The following is a 14,156-nucleotide window of genomic DNA, read 5'->3' as shown; positions in this document are numbered from 1 at the left end:
AAAAGTGATTACAAACCATAAAAGAGCAAGAGAACAGAGTTACATTAAAAAAAAAAAAAAAACAGTATCTTTCATACACACACATACTCACACACCCAAAGTTGCATTGGAAGAAAAAAAAATGATTTCAGGTACTTTTTTAAAAAGATAAAATACTAGACATAAGCATTATAAGAATTTTTAAGCTCTACATTAAAAAAAAAAAAAAACTTGTTAAACTGTTGATGCACACAAAAGAAGACAATTGGAAAAGCAAGCCAAGTTCTAGAGGCCAGTGCTCCCTTTGCTAGTTTAAAAGACTAACTTGATGCCAATGAAAATGCAGTTTCTCTTCCTTTGACAAGACAAGGCGATACTAAAATTCATGTGAAAAAATTAAAAAGACAGCCAGGAAAATTCGGAAAAAGAAGAGGAACAAAGAGAGAGATTCTCCTGGCAGATATTAAAAATATTATAACACATCGGTTATTAAAACAGCGTGAGAGTAGAAATGAAACAGACTGGACTAAGCCACAGCTGCAGACGGTCCAGATAGACTCAGGTCACGTGTAGGACTGTAGTACAGGAGCGAGAAGGCATCTCAAATCAGCCGGAAATAAATGGCCAGCCTATGGGCCGCTTACCCCATGTGGCAAGATAAACTACAAATGGATTAAAAAGTCAAATGAGAAAAGAAAAAAAATCATCCAATATATACACAACTCGGCATTTAAAAGCACAAACTATCTGATTAAAAAATGAGCAGAAATGAATAGACATTTTTCCAAAGAGGACATGCACACGAAAAGATGCTCAGCATCGCTAATCACTGGGAAGATGCAAACCACAAGCACAGTGAGAAATCACCCCACACCTGTCAGAATGACCCTCGTCAAAAAGAACATGAGTACCAGGTTGGTAAGGATGTGGCGAAAGGGAACGCTCACGCGCTGTTGGTGGGAATGCAAATGCATGAAGCCAGGATGGAAAACAATATGGAGGATTCTCAGAAAACGGAAAACAGAACTGCCCTATGTCCCAGCAATCCCACACTGGGCACGTATCGAAAACTAGCAAAACTACTAATTCGAAAAAACACATGCCCTCCAATGTTCATACCGGTGCTGTTTACAATAGACAAGATATGGAAGAAACCTAAATGTCCATCGGCGGATGAATGGACGTTCGCTCGTGTCCATGCATGATGTGGTGGACATACATACACACAACGCAATCCTCCTCGGCCACAAAAAAGAGAGCAGAGTGTCGCCCTGTGCGGCAACGCGGATGGAGCTGGAGGGCATTCCGTGAAATAAGTCAGACGGAGAAAGACAAATACTGTATGATCTCACGTGCATGTGGAATCTAAAAAACAGGACAATCTAAAAAAATAAATAAATAAAAGAATCTAGTAAGTAAATCCAAAGAGAAACAACTCACAGACGACAGGGAGCAAGCTGGTGGTTACCGGTGGGGAGAGAGTTGGGGAGAAGGGAAAAAGGGAAAAAAAGGTTATTATGGAATTACATGAAATCGTGTGCCTGAAACAAATCATCGAAGGGTCAGAAGAAAACACGGAAGGCTATTAGGGGGAAGGTCTTTTCATTGTTTTGATTTCTATCAAAAAGTGGATTTTAAAAATTCAGCTGCATTAAATGTGCTACATAAATACAGACGCTCACAAAATGGTGAGTCGGAAGGCGCTGCCATCCTCGTCTTGTCTTGTTCAGACAGAACTTCTTGCTCTGATAGATGAAAGCAAAGTTCACTTACAGTATCTCCCCACCTCCCTCATACAGTAAAACTAGACTTTCGTTTCCTTGTGAGATACAGCACATGGATGTGTATATGTGCGTTTCCTTATTGAAGTAAAGTTGACTGACAATGTTGTGTTAATTACTGCTGTACAGCCAAGAAATCCGGTTATACACATATATACATTCATCTTTACATTCTTTTCCGTCATGGTTTATCATGGGATATGGATCATAGCTCCCTGTGCTCTACAGTAGGCCCTTGTGGTTTATCCATCCTACATCTGCTAACCCCAGCCTCTCACTCTATCCCTCCCCCAACCCCCGCCCCCTGGAGAATCACGTCTCTTCTCTGTGTCCGTAACTGCTTCTGTTTCGGAGATGGTTCCTTTGTGTCATATTTTAGACTCCAGTATAAGTGTTAGGATAATATAGTACTTGTCTTTCTCATTCTGACGCACTTCACTTCGTATGATAAACTCTGGTTGCAGCCACGTCGCTGCTCATGGCACTGATTCATTCTACGTAGTATTCTGTTGCGTATACGCACCACATCTTCATCCCTTCGTCTGCCGGTGGACATGTAGGTTGTTCCCGTGTCTTGGCTATGGTACATAGTGCTGCTATGAGCATAGGGGTGCGTGCATCTTTGAACTACCATTCTGTCTTGATATATGTCCAGGAGTGGGATTGCTGGTTTGCGTGGTAGCTCTGGTTTCAGTTTTCTGAAGAACCTGCATCCTGTCTTCCACAGCGGCTGCACCAACTTACTGGGCCAGCAGCAGAGGAGGAGAGTTCCCTCTTCTTTGAGATACATTTTTAATGAAGCAATTAGTTTTCACACGATTGTGACAGGCTCTGAGAATTTTAGAAAGAGAAGAAACGTGAGCGCTCATCTGAGATGACCCCATCAAATCAGGTGGATGGAAAGTCTCATGGGCTGAACTGCACCCACTGACCAAATTTAATATTTTGAGGTGCTGACCCCCAGCGCCTCAGAATGTAGCTGTATTTGGAGATAGGCTCTTTCGAGAGGTGATTAAAGCGAAATGAGGGGGATTCCTTGGTGGCCCAGTGGTGAAGAATCCACCTGCCAGTTCAGGGATGGTAGGGGTTTAGTCACTCAGTCGTGTCTGACTCTTTGCGACCCCATGGACTGTAGCCTGCCAGGCTCCTCTGTCCATGGGATTTTCCAGGCAAGAATACTGGCGTGGGTTGCCATTTCCTTCTCCAGTCAGTGCAGGAGATGGAACCAATCCCAAGTACAGGAAGATCGCATGTGCCACAGAGCAACTAAGCCCACATACAGACCACAAAAAGTGAGCCCGTGCTCGGCAACAAGAGAAGCCACTGTAATGAGAAGCCCCTGCTCACCACAGCTAGAGAAAAGCCCTCGCAGCAACGAAGACCCACCCCAGTTGAAATAAATTGCTGTTGTTGTTTTGGTCGCTAAGTCTTGTGTGACTCTTTGCAATCCCATGGACTGCAGCACACCAGACTCCCCTGTCCTTCACTATCTCCCTGAGTTTGCTCAAGCTCATGTCCATTGAGTCGGTGACACCATCCACCATCTCATCCTCTGTCGCCCCCTTCTCCTCCTGCCTTCAATCTTTCCCAGCATCAGGGTCTTTTCCAAAGAGTTGGCTCTTCACACCAGGTGACCCAAGTATTGGAGCTTCAGCTTCAGCATCAGTCCTTTCAATGAAAATTCAGGGTTGATTTCCTTTAGGATTGACCAGTTTGCTCTCCTTGCAGTCCAAGGGACTTTCAAGAATCTTCTCCAGCACCACAGTTCGAAAGCATCAGTTCTTCTGCGTTCAGTCTTCTGTAAAGTCCAGCTCTCACATCTGTACATGACTATTGGAAAAATCATAGCTATAAATAAATAAATAAAATTATTTTTAAAATGAAGTAAAGTGGGGTCACCAGGTCAGGCCCTAACCCACTAGAGAAGAACAATGCTCCTTGCAAGCACCATCTTTTTCCCCAGACATTGGTAAGCAACAAGGACCGATTTCCGGGTGCTATAACCAGCTTCATTTCCACCCTGAAAAATTCTCCAAAAGCAGTCATGTTCCTTGCAGCCTGCTGCTTCTTCTCACCCTTTTAGAAGCTCAAGTATTTTGAGAGAAATTTAATCCTCATGCACCAGATTCATTTATACTGAAATCATCAAAATGCTTTGTGTCTGTCTAAGGGGATTGTGGTGTTCCTTTTATAGACCCATCTAAGCCATTTTTGCTTTGAATCACGTTTCGGCAGCTATAAATGAATTCAGACCCTCTCCTGTCCCCTGCATCCCGTTCTGTTTCATTGTGAGAACACTCAAAGTCAAGAAAAGCGCTAAATTTGGCCAAACGAGTTTTGCCCTCGTCCCCTACTGAGATTGACTTGCTGCTTATGGAAGAGGTTGCAGGAGGTTCCGTGGGCTCCTGGGACCTGGGGGGCTTACCTGTCCTGTGGCCATGGAGTCCCCTGGTCTGGATTACGAACAAGGCAGAGACCCCAGCCTTGGGGGTCTCTGGGGGCAGCGGAACCCTTCATTCGGAGGGCACACTCCCCACTCCTAGCCTGAAAAACTGCCTGGTATCTGGCCCAGCGCTTCTCAAACGTGGCTACATCTCAGAATCACCTGGAAGCTTTAAACAAACCCGAGTGGATTCAGCTGGTCGGCCAGTGGGTGGCCTGCCCTCTTCTCTCAAAGCTGCTCCAGATGCCCCTGCAGGTGAGAGCTGCCTGCACAGTGCCATGCACGCAAGGAGTGCCTGACAGAGACACAGGCGGGAAGGTTCCGAGGCATGAGGCTCGGACAGCCCTGGGAAAGTGGCCAAGGGCCCAGACCTCTGGAGCATGGCTCTCCCAGCCTCTGCCCTCGGTCCCCACCCACAGGGAAGGCAATGGGGAGCCTCCTCTGGCCACTGGGGTTGCCTCCTTGGCTCCACACTCCTGTCCAGCCTGTGGGGGCTGGGGTGGCCACAGTACCCCTTTAAGTGTCTTCTTGCCTCCTGGACTTTTAACCTGTGTCTCCTCGGCTGGATGTAGATTCCCAAAGGCAGGAACTATGTCTCTGAGCCACTCGTCCTCCTAGGGGACAGCGTGGGGAAGTGGTCTCCAGGACAAGAATGAAGATGGAGGACTCGGCTGGTCCCAGAGACCTTGGAGAGTCATTAAAAGGCATAAAACAGAGGCTGACATCACGCAGTGGACTGTCAAGGGGGTGAATGGGAGAATGCGGGAAGCACTTAACGTGGAGCCAGGCAAACCCGCCACAGCCCCCTGCAACCCTCAGACCATCGGCATCCACCTGTCCTGGCCAACGGCCAGACCACCAAGGAGACCAAGATCCATCTGCTACCAGAAGAAGCCAGAGGTTCTTCCCTTAGTGGCAGCAGGCTGGCACCTCCACCCCCGGGGAGCGGTGACCAGTGGAGGGGTAACGGGTACCTGCCAAGTCTGCTTAAAATTCGGGGACCCTGGAGTGGTCCTCACGTCTCCCTCCAGCCCTGAGGCCCGGCTAGCTTACAGCACAGCCTGGCCACCACACGGGTCCTCTCAGGACCACTGACTCAGCCCTCCACCAGCTTTATCACAGACGTTTCCCTTCAATGACAACAAGTGGGCCCTAATGTGTCCCAGATCCGGCGACCACCAGACCCTAGGGAGGCAGGTGGGGGTGGGGCACAGAGCCAGCCTGCCCAGTGACTCTCCGACTTGGGGCCACCAGGTGAGGGGTGCTGTGACCGGCCTGGCCCTCTCCAGCACCTGGTTTTAACCACCATCCCCAGAGGCAAGGGACAGGCCCTGGCTCCACCTGGGGGTCCAGCTTCTGGGTCCCCTCCTCTGGGGCTGCAGTAGGAAGAGGACCTGTCAGGTTGGGCCTGAAACTGGCCCCCCAGGTGAAGATGGAGGGGATGCTACCTGCGGGGCTGCCCACAGTCACCTCAATTCCTGCTGTGGTCTCAGATTCTGGCTGGGAAAGCCCGGCCCAGCCCCAGGCTCCAGCATGTGACTCTGAGTCTCCTCCAGGACTGGGTTCGGCTTGCACACAAATCCAGGTGCGTGGAGGCCACTCCCGCCTCCCAACCGGAAGCCCTGGTGATGGGAGAAGGGATGGGAGGCCCCCCCCCCAGCATTGTGCCTTCTCTGCCTAGGCAGACTGATCACCTTGTCCTCTGTCCCTGGGACAGCATCTCTCCAAAGGGTGGTTCCAGCCCACAGCCTCTGTGAGCAGGATGAAGGCTGATTCACAAGATACCTCAGTCTGCTCGGCTGCAGCAACAGTCCCACACACAGTCCCTAATCAACGGCATTTATTTCTCCCAGTCAGAGGCTGGAATCCCAGACCCAGGTGTGGGCACGGCTGGTCCTCCTGAGGCCTCTCTCCTGGGCGTGCAGACAGCCGCCTCCTCCCCCTGTCCTCACAGGGTCGTGCCTCTCTGTGTGTGTTTGTGTCCTGACCTCTTCCTATAAGGACCCCAGTCCTGTGGGATCAGGACCCACCCTAGTGACCTCATCTTAATTTGATCATCTGCAAAGACCTTGTTTCCGACTAAGGCCACACCCAGGTCCTGAGGGTTATGACCCCCACATCTTCTGGGGGACACAGGTCTGTGCAAAGCACAGCTTAAAGTAGATGGACTCTACGGGTCCGTCCCTCTGGGCCAGGAGATGCACTGCCCCGCACCCACCCCGGGGAAGCTGGGCAGGAAGCAGGCCCTGCCCTCGCACTTGCCTGTGCCCTTGTGGGTGAGGGAGCCATGCAGGATTCTTCCTCTCGCCTGCTGGTCGCTCCAGGCAGATGCAACCAGAGGCCAAGTGTGCAGAACTGACCACACCTGGCCAGAATTTTTTCAATTGTTTACTACTGTTGTCCCTGAGTCAGGAAGATCCCCCTGGAGGAAGGCATGACAACCCCGTCCAGTATTCTCGCCTGGAGAATCCCATGGACAGAGGAGCCTGGCGGGCCTCAGTGCCTGGGGCCACACAGAGCCGGACACGACTGAGTGACAGATGCTTGTACTCGTTGTTATCGTGATACAGCCACCGTTCCTCTGTTCAGAAAAGAAACAGCCTCGAGCCCCTGTCACTTCTGATCTTGGCATAAGTACAGGTGTCCCCCAGCTGTGAGCACTGGGCCCTGCCCCTGGCACCTGCCCCTGGCACCGTGGGCAAACACCCACTGAGTCCTGGTCTGACAGAGAACTTCCCCAGGAGTCCGACCAGGGAGATGGGACCTTTTCTACAGGTCACCTGAGTCCCACAGCCCTGACTCTCAGCTTGGATGACCATCCCGCCCCGACGAGGAGCTTCAGAAAGGAAGACTGCGACTCTCCTCCCCCGGCAGCACAGCCCTCCTCGTTCCTGCTGGGGGGCCACCAGTGGCCCCCAGTCACAGTCCCAGCGTCAAGTCTGGGAAGCTCTGGTCAGTGGTTACTCATCCCCCTCGCTAGACCCTGAGGGCCACTGGCTGGACAGTGAGGTGTTCACAGGTGGGGTTTATACCCTGTGGTGCAGCCCCTCCACATGGAGGGGAGAAGTAGGTACTGGAAACCTTGAGGGCGGGGCTTAGGAAGAGATCTGTGTCCACCTGGTCAAAGCCTGCAGGGACCTCTGGACCCCTGGATTCTCTTGGGACTCACAGGCAGGCGGAAGTGGGGGGCACTGCCCCTCTGCCCAGAGAAGCACCCTGGACTCCAGGCCCAGGAGCCAGAGGCCTTGGGGACTGGCTGGTCGTGGAGGGGCCCCAAAGCATGCCCACCCCAACCACTGGTCTCCTGCAACCAGAGACGAAGACCCTGGTGGAGAAGCCAGGGCGGCAGCCAGCCTCCGAGCTGGCCCGGGGGCCCGGGGGCTGCCTGGCATTTGTGCTTTTGTGTAGGTCCCTCCCATGGAGAGCAGGATGTGCTGGAGAGGCCGGCTCCTCCCTGGGACCCTCGGCCCGGTGCAGCCGGCCGCCACATTGTGAGGATGCTCGCGCAGCCTGTGGGGAGGCTCGGGGTGAGGACATGAGGCTCCTGGGGGTGGCTCCCCCGGCCCCGCCCAAGCCTTCAGATGAGGACACTCCAGCCACACCTCAAGTACAATCTCACGACAGACCCGGGGTCAGGGCCATTCACCTGGAGCCCCTCCCCAGTTCCTCCCCCTCAGGAACTGAGAGAACGAAAGTGTATTCCTGCCTTCAGGCGCTGCGCTTGAGGGGTCATTTTTTACACAGCACTAGGGAACTGACGGGCTTCCCTGGTGACTCAGGGGTAAAGAATCTGCCTGCCAATGCAGGAGATGCTGGTTTGATCCCTGGATCAGGAAGATCCCCTGGAGGAGGAAATGGCAACCCACTCCTGTATTCTGGCCTGGGAAATCCCATGGACGGAGGAGCCTGGCGGGTCACAAAGAGTCAGACAAGACTTAGCGACTAAACAACAGCAACGAAAGATAACTGATACCCGCATCGAGGTTTACAAGCTCGGGATCAGGGAGTGAAGTCTGGAGGCTTGGAGGCTCTGGTCAGTTCAGCTGTACAGCCCGGGGTCCTGGCCTGGAGGCAGGCACCCACAGCCAAGTTTCCCAGAGGAAGCCACAAGTTATGAAACAGGATCTCAGGCAGGGCAAAATGCTCAGAGAGGACAGAAAGAGCAGTGACTGGGCACCTATGCCCCTCCTTCACCGCCTGCCAGCGTGGACAATTCCAGTGAGGTCAGCCAAGCCAAGACCCGGGTCTTAGACCCCAGGTCTAGTGCTATGACCATCCAAAGTTATATCTGATTATATTTGACAGCTGGTTGTTACCAAGTCACTGGCTCACTCCAGCTAGGCACTGGAGAATAAATCCCATTTTCCAGAGTTGAAAACTGAGAACAGAACAGTTAATTAAGTACCTAGAAGTGAGAGACAGAGACAGGTGTTCCTGGGCGTCTGGGTGCGGTGGAAGTGCAGCAAGGTCGGGGGGACCAAAGTGCCTTCCTCCACCCGAGGCACATCGCTCCCTTCGTGAGAGGACCTCGGCCAACCTGCATGACTTCAGCTTCCCCCAGATGTAGGTCCCGGGAGAGACCGAGCCAGCCAGTCCCAGGTCCCACATCCTCAGCATCTGCCTGCAGGCATCTACGCAAGGCGAAGAGGAACGGCTGACCACAGGCAAGGAAACGGGTTAAAGAGGCTGGAGATGGATGTGGAGATGCTCATTCAAACTGAAAGAGCAAAACAAATACCGTGTAATAATGCATGTATGTGGAATCTAGAAAAAAGTACAGAAGATCTTACTTGCAAAACAGAAATAGAGACACAGATGTAGCGAACAAACGAATGGACACTGAGAAGGGAAAGGGGGGGATGGGATTAATTGGGACTGACATATATATGCTATTGATATTGTTGCTGCTGCTGCTGCTGCTGCTGCTAAGTCGCTTCAGTCATGTCCGACTCGGTGCGACCCCATAGACAGCAGCCCACCAGGCTTCCCCGTCCCTGGGATTCTCCAGGCAAGAACACTGGAGTGGGTTGCCATTTCCTTCTCCAATGCATGAAAGTGAAAAGTGAAAGTGAAGTCGCTCAGTCGGGTCCGACTCTAGTGACCCATGGACTGCAGCCTACCAGGCTCCTCCGTCCATGGGATTTTCCAGGCAAAAGTACTGGAGTGGGGTGCCATTGCCTTCTCCTGATACTGTTACTAATAGATAACTAATGAGAATCCACCGCACAGCCCTGGGAACTCTCCGCAATGCTCTGTGTGACCTAAATGGGAAGGAAATTAAAGAAGAGGGGATGCACACATACGTACAGCCGATTCATGTGGCTGTACAGCGGAAACTAACACAGCGTCGTACAGCAGCTGTACTCAACTAAAAATTAATTTAAAAAAAGGAGAACCTGGAGATGCCAAGAAGGGCTGGGTTCAGCCCACCCTGCAGGGGTGTGAGCAGCCCTTCCGAAGGGGTCCCAGGCGACCGTGATGCGCCGGCTCTCAGTGGCGGTGGACGCCTCCCTCGGAGTTCCCAGTCCTCCACCTTCCACACACCTCTGCCTCTTGAAACGAGATCCCCTAGGCCATCTAAGCCTTCAGATGCCTGTAATTCCTTGGCTAATGCTTAGCTTAATTAAGACATTGACTTTAATGGCATTCTCACCGATTACTTTACGAAATGGCAGGTCTGTAAGAGGATATTTCCTGGTGAGCGGGGATATCGGGATGAAATCTCCAAGTCATCATTTCAACACAGGAAGTTATCAGCTACCTGGGGCAGCGCTGGCCCGGCCACACAATTGGCCCGCTGTTCCGAGCGTTATTTAAGAGGCTGAGGCATCTACGTCCCCCAGCAGCCAGTGAGGGGGGAGAAAGGATCAGTTGAGGAGGTTAGCTCTGCCTATGAGCCTTCTCGATGTTTGCTTTGCTTTGATGCAAAGGAAAAGTAAGCGCTATATGTTTGAACCCGTGGCTTTATCTTTGCCAGACTTCTGTCGTGCCTTCTGGTCGACTTTAAAAAAAAAGTCGTCTTAGGTTCAACTTGCATTTCTCCCTTTCTTTCTTTGTCTGTCTTGATTCCCTTTAGTTTAAAAAAAAAAAAAACAGCATATTTTCATAACATTAAGAGACCAGAATGTTTGAAACTCAGCGGTCCCTCAGGAATGAGGCCACCACGAAATTGCTATTAGAACGCAGGAATCCACTAACATCTACAGGCACACCAGCCATCCACCTGATGGTTAGGACTGGGGGACAGGGGGACGGGAGACTGTTCTGTAAGGAATCAAATGCACGGTTTCTCAGATGACTCTAACAGGAGGGGGGTCTACCACTTTGTTCAGGATAGAATCCCTTTTATTTTTTTGGCCATGTTACAAGCCATGTGGGATCTTAGACCCCCGACCAGAGATCGAACCCATGTCCCTGCTGCAGTGGAAGCACAGAATCCTAACCACTGGATCTTCAGGGCAGTCCCCACATCATATCCTCTTTTTCAGCCTGCAGCTCTGTTGCCAGAAAGAACAGTCTGATGGGAGCAGAAAGTGAATACGTTCCTAAGCTGACCTATGGGAGTGCGTGAGGGGGCTCTTCCAGGGTCCCTGTCCATCATAAAAACAGGAGCCCTGTCAGAGCTGGGCTAGCAGCCCCCCACCTGCTCTCCATCCCCAGAGTTCCAGATGGATTCAGCAAGAGGACGCATCAGTGGTTCGTGTCCTTTATTAACCAGACAGGCATTGAGCGTCCATAGCAGGAAGAGGCGCTGCTGAGAAGGCTCAGAACACTGCTCGTGAATCTCACAGGATGTCGGCTTTGGAGAGGGTGGTTCCCAAGGCAGATCTCACCACGTGAACCTCTCCCTGCCTGCGCTCGGTGCCAGATTCAGACACAGCACCACTCCTGCGTGCTCAAGCACGTGACCATCCTCCAGCAGGCGGTGATGATGGTGACGAAATCAGGAGGGCTTCCCTCAAACCCACAGTGGATGGAGCTGGCCATGGAGGACAGGACCACCTCCGACAAACTGGGGAGGAAGAAAGCCTGCCGTTAGTCATCCTCCTCCTCACTCTGCGTACCCCTGGGCTCCACGCCCCACGAGGAGGAAGGACCTTGCCCCCTCCCCCACGGCTGACGCTGTCCAACTTCTCACTTCCTTGGCTTCTGGGCAGCGGGCTCCTCTGCAAAGATGCACAGTCCTCTTATATACCCAGTCCCCTCGGATTTATTCATCAGGTTGAAATCACCTCTTTTTTTCCTTTTCCTTTATAGGGTTCAGAGTTATGTTGTTTATTCTAAAGGTTAAAAAGAAATCAAGATCATGAAAAGTTTATAAAAAGCAATCAACTCTGTGATGTTTAACATAATTTCCATAGCTCAAAAGCCACTCAGAAGACCTTTAGAATCCAAAAGCAAAGAATGAGAAATCACCTCTTTTTAATAAAAGCCCAAGGAGAGGCAATGGAAGTAGCTCTCTGAATGCAGAAGTTGGTCCAGGGCTGGCCCACATGGGTTTTCTCATAGCCCCTCTTGCAGATGGCATCATAAACTCTGAGCAAACTCCTAGAGATAGTGAAGGATAGGGAAGCCTGGCATGCTGCAGTCCCTGGGATCACAAAGAGTCAGACACAACTTAGCAACTGAACAGCAACTCTTGCAGGGTCCCTGCCACGTGCCAGGCTGGGGGCGGGGGGCAGGCCAGAGAGACCAGGGGCAGCAGTGTAGCTTCATCCTCAATTTGCCCCCTTTCAGTAGCTCTGCCCACACCCCACCCTCACCACTGCAGACCTCCGTGGTCCCCTCAAGCTCACTGCGCCTCTGGGAAGCGTGGGCACCCACTCGGGTCCCCTAGGAGCTTGGCTGCCAGGAGCACCTCCAGCCTCTGATGTTGGTTGTTCAGGCAGCTCCTGGTCCAGTTGTTGCTGCTATTGTTGCTCAGTCGTGTCTGATTCTTTTCAACCCCATGGACTGCAGCACACCAGGCCTCCCTGTCCTTCACTGTCTCCCAGAATTTGCTTAAATTCATATCCTTGAGTCAGTGATGCCATCCAACCATCTTATCCTCTGTCATCCTCTTCTCCTCCTGCCTTCAATCTTTCCCAGCATCAGGGTCTTTTCCAGTGAGTCAGCTCTTTGCATCAGGTGGCCAAAGTATTAGAGCTTCAGCTTCAGCCTCAGTCCTTCCAAAGAATACTCACGGTTGATATCCTTTAGGATTGACTGGTTTCATCTCTTTGCAGTCCAAGGGACTCTCGAGAGCCTTCTCTAGCACCACAGTTCGAAAGCACAGATTCATCAGTGCTCGGCCTTCTTTATGGTCTAGCTCTCACATCCGTACTTGACTATGGGGAAAACCTTAGCTTTGACCTGGTCCTCAACCCCATGGGAGCCCTGGCTAAGAACATCACGCTTTGGCCATCCTGGGAAACCACAGCCAGTGTCCGGCTAACCTGGTGGGGGGTGTACAAAAAGCCCCCATGGTGGCCTCAAGAGGCATCAAGTCTATTGGTTCCTCATCTGACACCCCAGAGCTCCATGAGGGCCCAGGCTGAGGCCAGTCTCCGGCTGAGACCACCACCTCACTGAGGCTTGCCCCCTGCCCCATCCTGCCTCCTTCACTTCCTTTGAGAGACCTCCCTCAATAAATCACGTGGATCCCAGCCCTTACCTCAGGCTCTGCATCCGGGAAACCTGACCCAAGACCCTGCCCTTTTGTGTCTCTGGCTTTGCTGTCTGTATAACATCATGGAAGGACCACCTTCCCTTTGTCAGGGGCCAAATTGTCTCCCCCAAAGAGCCCTGTGTTGGGGTCCTGACCCAGCACCTCACGATGTGACTGTATCTGGAGCTGGGCCTTTCAAAAAGTGATTAAGGTAAAAATGAAGTCTTTTGGGCAGGCCCTAGTCTCATAGAGGTCTAGTGGCCTTATAAGAAGAGGCGGTCAGGACACAGACACACTCAGAGGGACGACCCTGTGAGGACACGGGCAGGAGATGGCCGTCTGCACGCCCAGGATAGGGCCTCAGGAGGACCGGCCCCACCCACACCCGGGTCTGGGGTTCCAGCCTGCAGCCCCTCTGGCTGGGGTGCTTTGTGACAGCAGCCTGAATAAACTCACAGAGTCTTCCTCTCACTGAGTTTCCATTTATCCTTCAGAACCCATCTGAAATCTCATCCTAGGTTCTCTGAGACAGAAGAAATCATTTATCCGAAACGTTTTCGTGCTTCTGTGCGTGTGTCAGTGTGCGCTCAGTTGCTTCAGTTTTGTCTGACTCTTTGCGACCCCAGGGACTGTAGCCCACCAGGCTCCTCTGTCCATGGGATTCTGTAGGCATGAGTGGGTTGCCCTTTCCTCCTCCAGGGGATCTTCCTGACCCAGGGATCAAACCCGCATCTCCTGTGTCACCTGCATTGCGGGTGGATTCTTTACTACTGAGCCACTGGGGAAGCCCACCTCTCTTTATGTATATACATGCACATGTATCTTATCCTCACTTGTGTTACAGTAGTCACATACACTCCTCTCCCTCCCAGTGCAGATTTTGTGATTTAATTTATCCATCCATCCACCCTAGTAAATTCTCCATCCATGTCTGTCGAGCTAAAACGGCCTGGGATTGAGTTTCTTGAGTCCCCAGGCCGGCCACCTCCCTCCTCCCCCGCCGCCCAGCGCAGGGGCACCCCTGATGGTATCACAGACCTACACGAGGTGCAGGACAGGCTCAAACACCGGCTCCATTCAGACGGCCCTAGGGACACAGGCTGGAAACTTAAATTTCTTCCCATGCGGCCCAAGTCTTCCTGGGAAGTCGCTGACTGAACACACCTCGCCGGATAGATTAGAGATGAAACTGAGCGGCCGGATCGGTCTCGGTTTCCCGGGGGGCCCCTAATCTGCAGGGCCGGCTTCCCTCGACATCGCCCGCAGGAGTGCGGCTGCTGGGGGGCTCACCCAGAGGTCGGGTGTC

The 14,156-nt window shown here is 52.1% G+C and overlaps 1 long non-coding RNA gene across 1 annotated transcript in view; it reads right to left on the bottom strand.

The window, feature by feature from the left end:
* Positions 1–10,776: 10,776 nt before the first annotated feature.
* Positions 10,777–14,156, bottom strand: part of LOC104986930 — a 22,342-nt gene continuing 18,962 nt past the window's right edge. Inside the window, exons 3-4 of the long non-coding RNA XR_825084.1 lie at positions 11,342–11,483; positions 10,777–11,215 (exon numbers count right to left, since the gene is read on the bottom strand). This is a non-coding gene — a long non-coding RNA (uncharacterized LOC104986930). The remainder of the gene's footprint in view (positions 11,216–11,341; positions 11,484–14,156) is intronic.

The sequence above is a fragment of the Bison bison genome, unplaced genomic scaffold, assembly GCF_000754665.1.
Source record: "Bison bison bison isolate TAMUID 2011002044 unplaced genomic scaffold, Bison_UMD1.0 scf7180017864080, whole genome shotgun sequence".
In the NCBI taxonomy this organism is placed as follows: domain Eukaryota; kingdom Metazoa; phylum Chordata; class Mammalia; order Artiodactyla; family Bovidae; genus Bison; species Bison bison.
Note: the sequence above shows the minus strand (reverse complement) of the source record. Positions and strands in the feature narration are given on the sequence as shown.